The sequence below is a fragment of the Nicotiana tomentosiformis genome, chromosome 1, assembly GCF_000390325.3.
Source record: "Nicotiana tomentosiformis chromosome 1, ASM39032v3, whole genome shotgun sequence".
Classification (NCBI taxonomy): Eukaryota; Viridiplantae; Streptophyta; class Magnoliopsida; order Solanales; family Solanaceae; genus Nicotiana; species Nicotiana tomentosiformis.
The window spans coordinates 47,296,998-47,315,817 of record NC_090812.1 but is presented as its reverse complement, the minus strand read 5'-3'; positions in this window follow the sequence as shown (position 1 = coordinate 47,315,817).

The following is an 18,820-nucleotide window of genomic DNA, read 5'->3' as shown; positions in this document are numbered from 1 at the left end:
CTAGCTTCTTATTTACTTTAATAGCTTCTTTTTGATTTAGTAGCTTCTTTTTATGTTTTAGTGATCAATAAGCTTTTGGTTTTCTTAATGCCACGGTTCTTTCCAAAGGTGGTTTTTGTATGAATCGGGTGGCTCTTCCCAACGATGGATAGCGTGATAACTTTCTTAAGGGATTGAGTCCGTTTTTGATGTTTAGGTAAGAACAATAGTAATAATGAATAAGAGGACCTAATTGAGTCGAACTAGAAGAGTCAAGCATGCTTCACTTGGTACCAACACACTTAACTACATGCTTATGATTAAAAATAAGTTCTTGAAAAGATATAGCTCTAGTCAGTGACCTTTGACTCTTGTGTTGACTTAAGCAATCATCGAGTGGTTTAGTTGAACCATTAGTAATTTTCAATCTCGAATATGGTTGTTGTGGGCCCTCTACTCTATCCTCTTGAACAATCCAACTGTGTGAGATGTTTTGTTGCAAGTCTAATTACCCATGCGAATGGTCTAAAACTTTCCCCGAATGTGTTTCTAGGCAAAATTTTAAATTTTGCTTGGCTTGAGAAGTGATTGTAGGCTCTCCCTGACCCGTTTTGAAATTTTTCATAGCCCACCAATGATGTTATCCCTAGTCAACCCTTTTGAGCCTAAAACTTTTTTCATTTGATAATCATGTTACAAGCCTTTACCCATTTTGTAGTGACCCTCTCTTGGCACCCGAGCATTCCTTAACACTCATGAGAAGCAATTGGCTAAAACATGAGAGACGACGAGTTCGAAAGTGGTATCAAGGTACAAAAAAAGAAAAGAAATGAAGAAAAGGAAAGGCAAAGAAAAAAATAAAGAAATAAAGAACAAAAGAAAAATGGAAAAAGAAAGTGAATAAATTGAGGAGTTAAAGGGATTCAAAGAAAAGCAAAAATAAAAGGCATGGAGAAAACAAATAAGTATAAAAATGAATATCATGACCAAGAAAGAGTGATGTCAAGTCTCTCTAGTTCCCCTAAGGAAAAAGAAAATGCCTCAAAAAGTTGGCAAAGCATGACCCAAAAAGAGAAAATGGAGTGCTTAAGGAAAGATGAACATGTTCTATTCCAACATTTCCTACCTTAGTCCAAAAGCCTTCACTACATTCCGAAAAAGTCCTACGTGATTTCAAGTCGAGTGAACTTACATTAGTGGTGATTTACATGAGGTGCAAGAATATGGTACTTAGAGTCGTACTTGTGACATTCTTTTGAGAGAGATGAACGATCTTTTCACAAATTCTTGAATTGAGTGCTACATTCTTAAGTGAGATAAGCTAACGGAGAGTAGAGGAGGAGGAGGAGTTTGGGATCCATAGTGACCTACATGAAATAGCAAAGTTCCTCGATGAGTAAAGTCAACTCTTGATGCTCAAGTATCATATTATAACTGTTTGTGCTAAAAACTTTAAAACATTGCCTTGTTGATAATTCATGAGTGTGTGGGTAATTGTTGGTCCCAATTGATGTGTGTTTGATTCACCGTAGATTAGCTCTTATTTTGTGGAGGTGAGAATTACCTTATTTTCTTGAGGACAAGCAAAAGCTTAAGTTTGGGGGAGTTGATAAGTGGGGATTTTGACAACTTATTTGCGCCTTTTGACTTTTATTTTAGTTCAAAAAAATTTAAAGGTATTCCCGAAAACTGATAAAATATGCTTACTTGCAGGAGTATTGGAAAATGAGTCATTACGATGAAATCCAACTCAAGAAGGAGTGCTTTTGAACAAGGACAAAAATCAAACACATAGGCTCAAGTGCGGACCGCAGAATTCTATCTGCGGCCGCAGAATATGAAGAAGAATCAACAGAGGATTCAGTGTAAAGTGCGGACCGCACAATAATTTTGCGGATGCAGAAGTCAAAGTTCAGAGAGTTTCAAATTCAAGCCCAATAAGAATTGCGGACCGCACTATAATTGTGCGGCCGCAGAAATCAAATTTGCGGCCACACCCAAAATTATGCGGACCGCAGAACTCAAGAGATGCGGCCGCAATCCAGAATTGTACGGCCGCAGAATCCACTCCTGTCAAGAGCTAAAGAAAAGTGCGGACCGTACACAGAATTGTGCGGCCGCAGAACCTCTGAAAGGGCAATTTTGTCCAAAAATTCCAACTTTGTATAAATAGACTACTTTCACAAAATTAGGTCAAGTTTTTTAATACCAGAAAGTTTGTAGCCATTTTTCTTTACTTCTTTTGGCAACTTTAGTTTATATTGTTGGTTTTACATTGAATTTTCATCTATTAATCATTCAATATGAGTTTTATTATCTTTTCTTTTTTATTTTCTTCAATATCCACTATGAGTAGCTAATTTTCTAGCTAGGGTTGTGACCCAACCCTAGTGTGGGCTCCTAATGGGTGTTTGATTTAGGGCTTGTTTATGGTTGGGCATGTATTATTTAGCCTAGTTCTTGCTATAATGGTAGAATTAATGGTTGCAATCATTGGTTCAAGCCTATTTGACTTGGTCTCTACTTGAGAAAGAGAGACTTAGTCTAGGAAAACTTGGCTAACAAGAGTTTGGAATGAAATCAAGAGATTGATAGTCCCAATTAAAGGGTTGAACCTAGAGATAGTAAAACTCAACTTGAGCAATTTGTCAATTGTTTAGTTCAATACCCATTTGGACTTGAGAAAGCCAAATTGGGCAAAATCACTCTCTTATCGAGAGGTATTGAGTGGGTATTTGAGTGTTGATTGCTATAATACACCCCGACCAATGAAACTCGCTCTAAAGTCTACAACCTGTTAGGCAAACACCTAGGTGGAAGTCACAGTTCTAGAACTTTTACAAATTTGAAAAACAACAACAAAAACATTCTTCTCTAGTTTCATATTTTTCAATTGCAATCCTTAGCATAATTTTAGAAGTAAAAGCAAAACAAAGTTTGTGGAAGTCCAACTTAGACAATTCACGTGCTTATACCAAATACATACCACTAATCCCATCTACGCTCCATTTGGATTCAATCTCGACTCATAGTTGGTATTATTATTGCAATCGACCGCTTCACAACCCCAATTTGAGGTGTGACTTGGGCGAGATCACAGGGATCGAGCGGTGTGTGTGATCATGGTTCATTTGACCATTTGGCCCATACAATAGATCATTTCCTCGTTAAAGTCGATATCTCTGAGGATATTTCCCCACAGTGTTCGGGGCTTAATGAAGAGTGGCCTCGAATGCTGTTGTGATCATTGCCAACAGTTCGTAGCCGGACTTCAATTCTAAGTTAGTACGATTTACTTGTTACCTCGTTAAAAACCTTTCCAAAAAACCCATTTGGGACAAATCCGGTTCAAGGGAAAAAGAGTGCAACGCGTGCTTTCAGACCTAGGACCTCGTATCATCCTTTGTTGGTCACCTGCTAGTGTTAGTTTGAAATGTAAAAATAAAAGAAATAATAGGGGTCGTACCTTAGCAGTAATATCGCTTTAAATGAGTTATATTCCAGTTGTTCGGTAATTGCTCGCCGTTCATTGTTTTGAGCTTGTAGGACCCTTTTCGGGTAATCTCGATAATTTGGTACGGTCCTTCCCAGTTTGGTCCTAATTTCCCTTCGTCCAGGTTTCGGGTGTTCAGTGTAACTTTACTTAGTACTAAGTCCCTGATATTAAAGTACCGAAGGTTGGCCCTTTGATTATAATATCACTCGATTCGCTATTTTTAGGCGGCCAACCAGACAAGGGCAGCTTCGTGCCTTTCATCTAATAGTTATAGGATCGTACTCATAGCCTCGTTGTTTAACCAAAGAAAATGAGGTGGCCCCGGTCTTGGACTTCGAGGTTGTACGGTATGCCCACAGGACCTCAGGTAGCATTTCCTTCCATTTTCCTTTGGCGTCGATCAACCTCTTTCTGAGGTTTTGGATTATGGTTTTATTGGTAGATTCTGCTTGTCCGTTCCCACTATGGTGGTAAGGAGTGGATAAGATTCTTTTGATCTTATGGTTTTCGAGAAACTTGCTTACTTTTGTGCCAATAAACTATTTCCCATTTTCGCACACAATCTCGGCCAGTATTCTGAATTGACATACGTTGTGGTCCCAGATAAAATTGATGGCTTTTTTTTCTTTGACCTTTTCATATGCCTGTGCTTCCACCCATTTAGAAAAATAGATAGTCGTAAATAAAATAAATTGGGCCTTACCGGGCGCCCGTGGAAGGGGGACAACGATGTCTATCCCCCATTTCATGAATGGCCATGGTGACAAGACCGAATGTAGCGGCTCTCCTGCTCAATGAATCATTAAAGAATGGCTTTGGCATCCATCGCATTTTCGAACGAACTCCTTTGCATTTTTTTCCATGTCGATCTAGTAGTAACCGACTCTGATTATTTTTCGAACCAATGATTCGTCGCCCGGATTATTTCCACAGGTACCTTCGTGGATTTCCCTCAAAACATATTCGGTATCCCCCGATTCCAAATATATCGCGGGCCATCTAACGTTCTTCTGGCTAAGGTTTCATCCTTGGACAAACTAAATCGGGTTGCCTTTGTACGTAGGGCCCTCGATTCTTTTGGGTTCGAGGGCAGTTTTCCGGTCATGAGATATTCCACTTACTTATTCCTTCAGTCCCAAGTTAGGCACATTGAATTGATCTCGCCGTGGCCTTGTTCCACCACCGATCTCATAAGCTGCACAATTTCTTCTGAGTTGATCTCGTTGTCTTCGACCGACGATCCCAAGTTAGCGAGGGCATCAACTTCGTTGTTTTGATCCCGAGGTACATGTTGCAAAGTCCATTTTTTGAACCAACATAATGTCACCTCTAACTTGTCCAAGTATCTCTGCATTCGTTCTTCTCTGACCTCGAATATCCCATTAATTTGGTTTACCACAAGGAGTGAGTCGCACTTGGCTTCGATCACCTGTGCCCCTAAACCTTTAGCTAATTCAAGGCCTGCAATCATGGCCTCATATTCAACCTCGTTGTTAGTCAATTTCACAGTCTTAATAGATTGCCTAATTATATTACATGTCGGTGGCTTTAGTACGATGCCAAGTTCGTACCCTTTTGCGTTTGAGGTGTCGTCCGTGAAGAGTGTCCAGATTCCCGAAAAAGTCCCCGAGTTAATCGATAACTCTCTTTCGACCTTGTGTATTAAAGTCGGCGTAAAGTCGGCCACGTAATCTGCCAAAATTTGTGACTTAATGGCGGTCCGGGGCCGGTATTCAATAACGTAACCACTTACTTCCATGGCCCATTTGGCCAATCAACCTGAGAGTTCGGGCTATGCATAATGTTCCTTAACGGGTAAGTTGTTACAACACATTTGGGGCGACATTGGAAGTATGGTTTTAGTTTCCTGGAGTCGTTTAGCAAGGCGAGCGCCAGTTTTTCTAGATGAGGGTACCTAGTTTCTACCTCACCTAAGGTCTTACTAACATAATAGATCGAAAATTGCGTACCTCGTTCTTCCCGAACTAGGACTCCACATTCCGCTATCTCCGAGACCACCAAGTACAAGTATAGTTGTTTGTCTGTCTTTGGTGTGTGAAGCAGCAACGGGCTCGATAAGTACTTCTTTGGTTCCTCCAAAGCTCGTTGGCATTATGGAGTCCATGAAAAGTTATTCTTCTTTTTCAACAATGCAAAGAATCGGTGGCTCTTGTCGGACAACCTCAAGATAAATTGCTCCAAAGCGGCTATGCGTCCTGTTAGCCTTTGCACGACTTTTATGTTATCTACAACCGTGATATCTTTTATGTCTTTGATCTTGTAGGAGTTGATCTCGATTCCTCGGTTGGATACCATGAACCCGAGGAATTTACCCGATCCAACTCCGAACGCACATTTTTTTGGGTTCAGCTTCATATTGTACCTCTTCAATATGCTGAAGGTTTCCTGAAAATATTTTAAATGGTCCTCTTCTCGCATAGACTTAACCAATATATCATCAATGTAAACTTCCATTGATTTTCCTATTTGTTCTTTGAACATCCGATTTACTAAGCATTGGTACGTGGCACCAGCATTTTTTAATCCAAACGGCATTACATTATAACAGTATGTGCCGTATTTAATGATGAATGAGGTTTTTTCCTGATCATCTGGGTCCATCCGTATTTGGTTGTACCCGGAATAGGCATCGAGAAAACTGAGGATCTTGTGGTCGGCCATGGTATTGATCATACGGTCGATGTTGGGCAAAGGAAAAGAGTCTTTGGGGCATGCTTTATTCAAATCTTTGTAATCTACATACATTCTTAGTTTATTCCCTTTTTAGGGACTACCACTACGTTCGCTAACCAATCCGGGTGTTTAACCTCCCGAATGGGCCCTATTTTAAGGAGTTTAGATACCTCGTCCTTGATGAAAGCATGTTTGACCTCGAACTGGGGCCTCCTCTATTACTTGACCGGATTGATTTGCGGGTCCAGGCATAGTTTATGAGTGATTATCTCCGGTGGGATCCCTGTCATATCAAGATGGGACCAAGCAAAACAATCTATATTAGTTATAAGAAATTGAATAAAAAATTTCCTGAGCTAAGGAGTTAACCTTGTGCCCAAGTATACTTTCTGATCGGGCTGATACTCGACCAATATAACATGTTCCAGCTCTTCGACCGTTGATTTGGTTGCGTCAGATCATCGGGGATTATAAAAGATCGGGGGACCCCGTAATCATCGTCTCCATTAGTCCCCCACTTATCCGATTGGGTCGTGGCCGGTGTCGGTGACTGCTATTTGGCCTTTTGGTTTGCGCCCGAATTTGGTTCCTTCGATGTTGTGAGTACTGATATTGGAATCACTTCTTTGATAGCAAACTTCTCTTTCGCGGCTGGTTGTTCCCCGTACACTGTCTTAATCCCTTCCGGAGTTGGGAATTTTAACACTTGATGAAGAGTTGAGGGCATTACCCTCATGTTGTGGATCCACGGCATTCCGTGAAGGGCGTTGTACCTCATGTCTCCTTTGATCACATAAAACTTGGCATCTCGTATGGTTCCGGTGATATTGACTGGTAACGTTATCTCTCCCTTCGTGGTTTCACATGCCATGTTGAACCCGTTTAGAATTCGTACTGCAGGCACGGTTTTGTCTCGTAGACCGAGCTGTTCCACGACCTTTGATCGAATGATGTTGGCCGAGATACCTGAATCAATCAACACACGTTTAATTCGAGTTTTATTTACGAGTACAGATATTACCAATGCATTATTGTGAGGTTGTATGATCCCTTCTGCATCCACGTCGCTGAAAGATAAAATTCCTTCCGCTACGTAGTCTCGAGTTCGTTTCTCCCTAGTGATGGATACTTTGGTGCGTTTCAACATCGGCCCTTGTGGGATATCGACCCCATCGATGATCATATTTATGACGTGTTGAGGTTCAGTATCTTCTTGTCCTGTCTGTTAGTTAGAATCCCTGTTTCTAAAGTGGTTCTTGGATCGGTCGCTCAAGAATTCTCGAAGGTGCCCGTTGTTGAATAAATGGGCTACTTCTTCTCTCAGTTGTCGACAAAATTCTGTTCTATGACCGTGAGTGCCATGATATTTGCACATTTGGTTAGGGTCCCTTTGAGATGGATCGGATTTTAGAGGTCGAGGCCATTTGGTATCACCGATGTGCCCGATAGCAGATACGATGGCGGCAGCATTGACATTAAAGTTGTATTCCGATAGTCTCGGCGCTTCTTTAGGCCCGATGGACCTGTCGAAGATGTTTTTGGTCATGAGCCCACGGTTGCTTCAACCTTGATCATTTCTCCTGTTGTTTCTTACGGGGTTCCGTCCGGACCCACTGCTCCTCCGATCTCCATTATATGGCAGAAATCGATCCCTGTTTGATTTTGGTTCACGATCGATATCTCTCTTGACTCTGTCAAAGGTTCTGATGGGATAAACAGACTCCGAGGGGGCCCCGAGTTGGTCATCTTCGACTCTGATTTTTGATTGATACTGGTTATATACATCCACCCAGGTAACGGCGTGGTATTCTATCAGATTCTGCTTCAGTTAGTGTGAAGCCACCAAGCTCCGAATATTGAGTCCCTGTGTGAAAGCTTGAACAGCCCAATCATTAGCGACTGGCAGAAAATCTATTTGTTCCATTTGGAAACGGGACACGAATGCTCTAAGCATCTCATTATCCTTCTGTTTAACTTTGAAAAGGTCCGATTTCCTGTTTTCGATTTTGATGGCACCAGCATGTGCTTTCACGAAGGAGTCTGCAAGCATAGAAAATGAATCAATAGAATTAGGAGGTAGGTTTTCATACCATGTCATAGCTCCTTTTGACAGGGTCTCCTCGAATTTTTTTAGTAGAACAGACTCGATCTCGTCTTCTTCCAAGTCGTTCCCTTTGATGGCGCATGTGTAAGAAGTTACATGCTCGTTTGGATCGATTGTTCCGTTATACTTAGGTATTTCGGGCATACGAAATTTCTTGGGGATTGACTTTGGAGCCGCGCTCGGAGGAAAAGGTTTTTGCACGAACTTCCTGTAATCCAGTCCTTTCATTATCGGATGTGCTCCTGGATTTGATCTACCCTGGAATTGTAGGTTTTCACTTTTTTGTTATTCGCTTCGATTTTCTTTTTTCCTGATTCTATCCGCTTTGTCAGCTCCTCGAGCATCTTTATAATCTCAGAATTTGTACTATATTCTTGTTCATTTGACCTTACTATGACCGGTTCCCTTATGCGATCGGGCTCAACCCTGCTCGGCATCTGGCTTTGGCTCTGCAACTGAGCTATCACCACTTGTTGAGCTTGCAGCATTTCGAAGATCGTCCGTAGGCTGATCCCATCTTCTTCATTGTTTTGTGTGTTTCGAGTCGCCGATCGGGCCTCACCACGAATGATATTTTCGGGGTAGGTAGGCAAGTTGACGTCGATCGCCACATGTGAATTAACATCAATCGGATCTGCGATCGAAATTCCCACGGGACCAGCGGGTGGCCCTACATTACCGGGCGCTATGTTGTTATTCTCGCCCTGATGACCGGACTCATTGTCGACATGTAGGGGTGCTAATTGAGAGTTTGACATTTTTAGCCTGAAATCAAAGACAATTCAAAGAGTAAGCGTAAAGTAGTGTGTGTTACAGAGATTTGTATAATATAATCACTATTATCCCTAGCCCCACGGTGGGCGCCAAATTGTTTACTCTCAAAATCGGATAACAATTGAATTTGTTAGTGGTTATAAGGACATGTGGATTAACTTGATACAAAATGATAAATTAGATTATAATTAAAATAAATAGCGATAAAATAATTGTAAACCACAGGAATTGGATGATTCCAATTTAAGAATGCAGTCACCCTTGAGTTGAATATACTTTTATTGACAGAAAAATATCAAAAAGTAGGAGCTTGGAGAATATATTGCTTATCAGTATATGTTACAATGTCCTTAATGGATTGTCAAGTCTCCTTTATATATTGAGGGAGACCTACCATTTAGGGTATTATTTAATTGTACTATAAAAACATAAGTCCTTGATTTTGAAGACCGTTGGTTCCCTTTTTGACTAATTCCATAATTTCTGCCATAATAGTTGGTTAATGGCGAGAATTACGGACCCCTGTCGGATGAGTTGGCAAAGCTTTCTTCGAGGACGTTGGAAAAAGGACCGGTTATGCCTTCGGTAAACTCGAGGGCATATCTGATGGTTTCGATGGCTAACTTCGACAATGATGTGGGTTCGATCATAATCACCATGTGCCGATCTTGGCCGATGATGTTTAGCGTCAGATCGATCTTCGAGCTCGACTTCACCTGATCACAAATATTTTGACCCTGGCCTAATCGGGGAGTTCGAAAGCTCGATCGAATATCGAGCTTGGTTTTACCCGTATACAGTGAGGGGCGGAGGGAGAGTATAACTTACGGGTTCGGTCAAACCCAGTAGCTTTCGTTCAAACTATGTATTTGTCTTAAGAAATTCATTGAATATGTAAAAATTATTAATTTAGAATTTCGAACGCATAAGTTTCAAATCCCGGCTCCGCCTTTATTTACAGAAAGTTCACTAGCCAACTTAGCGACTGCTGTTATGACTGTACGAACTAATAATGCAACCAAGTCTGTATTAGTTGTCCTTTTCTTGTTACCTGTAAATTTAAATCATTATTGATTATAACTAATTAGAAATATTGTACATCTCTAATTTCAATTCAGCAGTCGCAGCCGAATTTTCTATAGGAAGAGAATGGCTTTATTAAGTAAACTCAGAATTAGTATTTCCAAGCAAAAGTTTTGAAAAAAAATAAAGAAGGTGCGGAAAGCCAACTTCTTTGACTTAAAATAGTTGAATCCTCTCTTTCAGTCTCTTCTCTCTTGTGATTATTGTATTTAGAGGTACTTTTAAAAGTAAATCTTTAAATGTATTATATAGATCATAGCTTCCTCTCTCATAAAAAAGTTAAGAAGAACCAAAGAAAAGATGATAGAATATCTGAACTTTTTGCTTATCAATGGCCACTTTACCAATTATCGAATCTTAATGAATTGTACAAATTTGTTCTATGAGATAACTTTGGATTTTCAGAAAAATTAAACAAGCTGAAATTTCCTCGTATCAAAATGCTGGAATACAAGTTTTTGAAATTAGTCAAAATTCAATTAGTATGATTTTCAGAGAATAAAATTGATAAATATTTTGGAAAAAAAACAAGTACTTCATTATGAAGAAACCCTACACAAGAATAATACAAAAGTTGGAGATAAAACAAGTGCTTCATTATGAAGAAACCATTAGAACAAGAACTAAAAAGAAAAGAAAAAAAAAAGAGGGAGAAAGAAATAAGATGGAGTACTATAAACGAAAAATTAAAAGAATGTGTGAAAAACAGTTTGCTTACACTGTTACACATCATGTGGAGCCTGTGAAAGTAATTAATTATATTTTATTCTTTTTAACTAATAAAAAAGTGAATGAATCTTGGTGAGACCCCGCAAATCACGACCACCATAAGGTAATTAGGTTTTTAGCCTTTGGGATATCTTGGTCTGGTCTGCTCTGGCAACCAAACATTCCCTTACACCATATAAGGATTTTATTATATACTCTGCCCCTTAATTTGTTTCCCACATGTTTCTCATCACTTGCTGCTACTTCAACACTTTAACTTTTTCTTTAATGTCAGTCCTATATTCATCAATATGTAGACTATAAGCATTTGGGTGCATTTTATGTTTTGTTCAAACAAAGAACATTCTTCATTTCTTATATTCTTTCCTATCATTCCTAAGTGGGCGTTTGGACATAAGAATTGTGAAATTTCGGGTTTACGCAATGAATTCTCTAATATTCGAAACAAGATATCTTGAATTGTGAAATTTCGGGTTTGTGTTGCACGAAATATCTTGTTTCGAATATTAGAGAATTCATTGTGTAAACAAAAAAAAAAATTTGATTTAAAATGGTATTTGAAAATTAGAGTTGTGTTTGGACATGAATACAATTTGGAGTTGTTTTTGAATTTTTGTGACTGATTTGAAGTGTAAATTTTGAATTTTTTAAAATTTTCGAAAAATTTCAAAATTCAACTTCAAGTAAATTTAAAATTTTCATGGCCAACCACTTAAAAAAAAAGTAAACTTTTTTTGAAAAAAATGTGAAATGTGTTTTAGGGCCAAACTGGCCCTAAGACTCCCCATGTGATGCACCTGTGACCTGCCTATTCCTTTATGCATACCTGGAAAAGTACACTTGAAGAAAAACCATCAACGAAGCTTCGTTTAATGGGAAGAAAAGAAAACAAAGAGGGTCATTCTGTTAGGAACATGGCTCCTTCATTCACTTGCTCATGAGCTCGCAGTTTCGTCAGAAGCGAGGGGGGGGGAGGGGGAGAGGCTCGACTACATGAGGGGAAGCTTTTGTAGAAGCTCTATTCCTTGCTTTACAGAGATAGTTATGAATTGAATAAATGACTAGATTCTCCCAGAACGTTAGCTAAGCTAATCGTTTTAGTTTCCTTCAATTAAATCAATAAGCTTTTAAAAATATTTTTTAGCAGTCATATGTATATATAATTCGAGTTGAATATAGTGATTACAGTTGTACTATTAAATAGGATGGTTAGATCCGCCCATGAGATTGTGATCAAAATCATATAAAGATAGAGATCTTGGCTACCTATTGGTAAGCTAAGTACAAGATTATAAGAATAAATATTGTTTGGCATATTATGCATGGAAAAAAATTGATGAAATTGACAAGACATTGTAACCCTCAATTGATTGCTCTGCAAGTATGATTGCTCTGCAAATATGATTGCAACATTCGACTATAGTATAAAGTCGAGTGGCTGACATTTAGAGTTGTTAAAAGGTCTACCAAGTAAATAATATTATAATTGCCTGTTCTAGATCTGTAATTATTCTTTTTAATATTCATCTTTACAAGTGTCTAAAGCACCCAATTGCATGTCTTGGCCATGAGTATTTTAGCACTTAGTCACTTGCTTAGCATAATGAGACAAATCAAGAATAGTTTTGAAAGTTTATTTAAACTATAAACTATTGAAAGTGAGACATGAGTCATGACACAGAAAGTCTTGGCTGGAAAGAGTTGTTAGTGTTACAAAATTATGGTTGTATTTACTGGGGTTCCCACTACTCACTGCTGCTACTTTCACTTCTCTCTTTTTCCACTTTTTGTTCCCTGAGTTCGTTAATCAATATAATGATATTTTTTTATTTATCATATATTGTTCGGTTCTCGCACCGAAAATTTATTATATTCGGATTCGCGTCGTGTAGGGTTTCATTCTGACTGAAGCGCTCTCTATCAAAATTTTTATACCCAGGGTTCGAATCCGAGTCCTCTGAACAAGGGAAGAGTAACTATATCCGCTGAACCAAATCCTGGTGATCTTCTTCTTCTTTTTATTGTTTGTTGAATGTCATGCGAAAGTTAATGTTTATTTAAGGTCAGTGCCATTTGCAAGGAACCAATGGTCATGTTTATATGCATTATTGTTTTTTAATAATTTTTTGTACGATTATGAGCTCAGCCTTCTTATATATATATATTAATGGACAAAAATGAAAAGGAACTTTTTTTTAATAACCATGGTATCAGTACTAATTTTGTATGTATACCCACTAATAATTCTATGAAACCTCATGTAACACATACCGAATAACTTTATCCACAATTGTCAAGATTTTCATAATATCAAGAATTCCAATATCAAAAGTTTCTGGCGATTGCTTAATTGGACCTTCCCCACACTTCTTTTTTAAGTAAGGGGAAACCCTCCAAGAAGAAAAAAAGAGAGTAGAATATTACATAGAATACAATCTTTACATAGAATACAACCTTTCTAACATTTATTTAAGTTTTCTACAACTGCTTTGATAAAATTAAATATAATACAATTTATTTTAAAATTTACAGCTTTTCATATTCCTAGTATATCTATCTTGAGATTCTATCACCTAAAATGTATCATAATATATCTCTTAAGATTCTCTCTCATCTAAAAGTATCTATCAAATTAAGTTTTCCCTAATTTCTCCATTAATGTATCATATATTGTATATTTCTTGTATAAAGTGTATGTTACATAATTAAAATATACAATAATATATTGTATAATATATAATATAATATACAATATATATATATATATATATATAAAATATACAAACACTGAACTGGAAAAAAACATCATTAATAAATATACTACGCATAGTATACAATATTATATTATAAAAGAACTTGGGGGAAGCAAATAGGGTTTTGTTGACGGAGAGATGAAGAAGAATCAAATTTGGGGAATCCTTTGAGATTTTTGGATGGCGTATAGCATAGGGGTTCTAAAAGAGAGAAAGAATTTTGTAAAAAATTTAATATTAAAAAAGGCATGTTTTTTATGGTAAGAGATACTATGATTTTATCTGATACAAGGGGATATGGTTTGATTGATGTATAATACAAGGGGATATGGTTTGATTGATGTATAATATACGGATGATTAAGGCAAGTGGGTGTTTATAGTGGTAATCAATATTAATAAATTGGAAAAATTTTAGGGACAAATAAGGATACGTTTCAAAATAGTACTCCTCATTAATAGGGAATCTACCATATTTTTAGAGTATATCTTTTATATTTTGTTGTAGAATTTGTAATTCTAATACAAGTTGTAGATTATAAAATATTTTATAAATTCATAAGTGACTACGAAAATTTCCCAATAATTAATATAACACTAGTTCGTACCAATGTATCTGATCATCTTTTTGGTTTTAATACAGATTAGCATTGGATCGCATATTCTGCAAGCTTTATGTTCTATTCCTTTCTTTTGTTTTTTCCAACGGAGGTTTCCTCGCGAACTTTAATATTAGAAAACCTTTGATAGAATTAATAAAACAATTAATTACAAAAGATAAAGAAAAAGAAGTACTAGAGTGCAGACCAAAGGAAAATGGGTCAAATAATTTTATGGGTCTTTATAAACTTATTTTTAATTTCATGACTCTTATGTTTTTTTTTCTCACCTGAGAGATTTAATCTTATACATATGATTAGAATGCCTGAAATCAACTATTAAGCGGTACTAAATTAATGGCCTATATAGTTTTAATATTTCATTTAATTGAGACACCAAAATGTCTTCTTAAATGACCTTTCAAGTATGGGCCACCGGCTTTCACTATAATGATTTTTTATGCTATTGTTACTATTATGCCTGCCGATCTCACAAGTCAGTAAACAGAAAAAAGGCAACAGGAGGAAACAGAAAGGAGATTGTTGTTATTAGCGGACAGCAGTAGCTGTTTTCATGCCTTAACCTTTGATTTAAACAGATAATAATAAAATTAGTAATACTACTACTAATAATAAGTGTTTATCTCGAAAGGATTTAAAACTCTAGATGCATACAACAAATTAACAATGGCCTCCCTCCCTCTCCCCCAACCAAAATAACGGGGTCAAAATAAGTCACCTCAATTTACATTTTAAAAGCTTTGTATCACATTAGGATAAAGTAGCGAAAATTCTAAGGATCCAAATAGCTATAATTATTAAAGATCAACAGTCCGATAAGAATTTTTCATGTAAACTAGAATCTTTTCAATTTGCAATAAAAAATGTGGTTAATGATATACAATAATAATACATTTGTCTCAATCTTAAGAAAGTTGGGATCGACTATTACATCATCATACTCTTCTGTAACAATAAATTTTGTGTGTGATATATATATTTCGGGTTTCTTTTATATACTATATAATGTATAGTCTAAGTTTAAAAAGTGAGTAACTCCTTGTAATGGACATTTATATATGGTTCGAAGTGATGTGATCCTAAATAAGTACGTAGATATATGCTAAAATAAGCTATAAATCTCTGTTGTGACTTTGGTGAGTATGTCTGGCACATAAATAAGGTTTGGATAATAGATTATGAGGAGCATGTCATAGTACTGCCTCTTACTACACATATATGCATCTTTGCTCATGTACTTGCAGAGTAAAATCGAGTTATATATTGCTATGAATAATATTTGTAGAACCATTTGATACGTCTAGTGTTTTGCCTCTCACTCTCTTTTCCTCAGATTTTTCTGTACTATTTTTTAGCACTAATATAGTAGTGCCTCAACAAGTACATAACATCACAATTCACAAACTATTAAGCGATTCCTACTACTACCCTTTAGGGTCCGTTTGGAAAGCCTCGTGTAATTACTTGGTTGTGTAATTACTAGGATAGTAATTACACAGCACATAGTATTGTAATTACAATGACTTGTTTGTTTGTCATGATATAATTATGGTGTAATTACTTGTGTCATGTTTGGTTGTACAAGTGTAATTATATAAATAAATAAATATTTTTTCAGATTAACATGTAAATAATTTTCACTATATGATAAATATTTATATGTATAATAGATATTAAATATTATTATATATTAAAAATACATTTTCTTTTATAAGAAAATATATTAAATAATTATAAAGTAATACATAATATCATAAAAAGTACCACTTTTTTTTTTTAAATATAGATCCATTTTTTCTCTTTCCAATATAATAAACTATCACAATATGAAAACTGAACATGACAAGAAATGGTATTTGTATGCATTAGTTGTGAAGTAGAAGTGATCTGCCCAAATTTATTCTTCTACCCAAATTTCACCCTTCTAAAATTGAAAGGTCAAAAATTCCAATATTATAGCTCAAGGCAGCGTGAAGTTAAGGAAATAAAATAGTTCAATAAGGAATCAACTATCAGGAAAATATGAAATACGAAAGGGAAAAAAATTACCTAGAGTGAAATTGCAGAGACGATGCTGGGAAGAAGTGAAGTAAGAAATGATCTGCTTTTTTTATCTTTTTTGTTTCCTATGAATAGCATAATATTGAAAGAAAAAAAGAAATTGGAAAGGCTCCTTGTAATTGCGCCCAATTCTTTACCCCTCTTGAGAATTGGAGAGTGTAATTACTCCCTTCTAATTATACCTAATTCCTCACTAACCAAGTAATTACTTGGTCAAACATACATGTCAAAGTGTGTAATTACACCCAATTACACCTAATTCCAATTCTCATGTGACTTTCCAAACAGACTCTTACTCCCTCCGGTCCAATTACACCTAATTCCAATTCTCATGTGACTTTCCAAACAGACTCTTACTCCCTCCGGTCCACAATAAGTAATTTTTTAGTTGTTTTCACACAGATTAAGAAATTCATCTTTTAACATTAATTAGTAATGAAATTGATCATATTAACATTTACTATCTCTTCATATAAACACTCTTAACACATACTCCAACACTATTTACTCCCAAGGCAATGTAAGAAAAAAGTAATTAATTCATTCTTGAAATCTAGAAAAATAAAATATTTTGGATTTAAAAAAAAAGCCAAAAAATCAATTATTGATCGAAGGGAGTATTGTTTTGGTGACTTCGGCTGCTAAACAACCGTAACACTTAATAGTGATGGACATTCAATGTGGAGCAAATTCCAAGAAAATCTATTTTTGCTGCTTTGTGAATGATGGGTACAAAATAATTAATCTTTTGTATTATCATAAAACCTAACTAGATTTCAAGATTTTTGTAATTTGAGCTGAAGAATGGACCAGAAAAAGAAGCGTATATGTAGTTTTTGGGTTATCATAGAAATTGTTGTTTCTTTGTAACACAAAAATAATTTAGTATATATATTTTGAATGAAGATAATGTGTGCACCTTCATCAACAACAATAATAATATACCTAACATAATTTCACAAGTGGAGTTCGGGAAGGTTAGTATGTACGCATATCTTATCCTGGAGATAGAAATATTGTTTCCGAAGACTCTCGGCTCAAGAACAAAAAGAAAGCAGTAACAATAAACGGTATCAATATCGATATATAAAAAACAGCGATATAATAAAATAACTGAAGCGAAAGAAATAACAAGTAGGAAGACAATTCTACGAAAAGAAAAAAAGGAAAAAAGACTACAAGACTAATACTACTTCCACTAGGATGACAAATGAATATACCTAGCTACCTACACATCCTCCTATCTAGGAGGATGTTCTCGATAAGATGAAGTTTTTATGTCTTGCCTAATAAATTAACCCAAATATTTCTTAGGCCTATCTCTACATCTCCCCATGCCTACCATAACCAATATTTTACAACTCTTCACGGGGCATCAACGTCTCTCATTTTCACATACCTGTACCATCTTAACCTCACTTCACGCATCTTGTCCTCCACAAGGCCACTCTTACCTTGTCCCGAATAACTCCATGCCTAATCTTATCTCTCCTAGAATGCCCGCACATTCACCTCAGCATCTATTTTCATCTTTTGGAAATAAGAGTTCTTAACTGGCCAACATTCTGCCACATATAACATAGTCGGTCCAACCACTACTTTGTAAAACTTACCATTTAAGTCTATGAGGCATATTCTTATCGCACAAAAATGTCGGATGGAGCTTGCATTTCATCCATCCCGCTCCAATACGACGTGTGACATCCTCGTCAATCTTTCAATTTCGTGGATCATTAATCCAAGGGAACTTTTTTTCTCGGGGAGGACTTAGTTGTCAAGCGACACTACCACGTATATATCACGATTCTCATCACCAAACTTGCATTCCAAGTACTTTGTTTTGATCCTGCACTTGAAATCTTTTGACTTAAGAGTATGCCTCCAAACCTCTAGTCTCACATTAACATCGCCCCGCGTCTCGTCAATCAGGATAATATCGTCTGAATATAACATACATCAAGATATTTCCCGTTGGATATGACGCGTAAATATTTCTATCGTCAAAGCAATAAAAAACGGGTTGGGTGCACCTCCATCAGTTGGCATAATTATGTCTCCATTGACTAAATCAGTAATTTCTTGTACATAATACAACAGGCAGATGTTCTTTAACAAACACTCTCTATATATATATATTTAATTGAATACAACCACACAAAAGCACTATGTAAAAAGTAAAAAAGCAAAACAAACAAGAAAAGAAAGAGAATAACGAAAAACGTATCCTAAAAGAAGTGAGAATTTGAAGATGTGACAAAAGAGTAGTAATGGGACATTAATTAGGTAAAGTAGAGCTATTGGAGGAAAACCCTATAATAAACTAAAAAACGAACCCACAATTTTCATTTTCATGCATATATACAAAAGCAAATAAGAGAAGAAAAGAAGATTGCTTAGTGGGACATAGAGACTATCCTTATGTGTGTTGGTAAAGTATATTCCATAAATATGATGCAAGTAAAATGGAAGTATATAAGAAGCTTATGTATAAGTTACTAGTTTAATACAAAGAAACAAGAAAATTCATA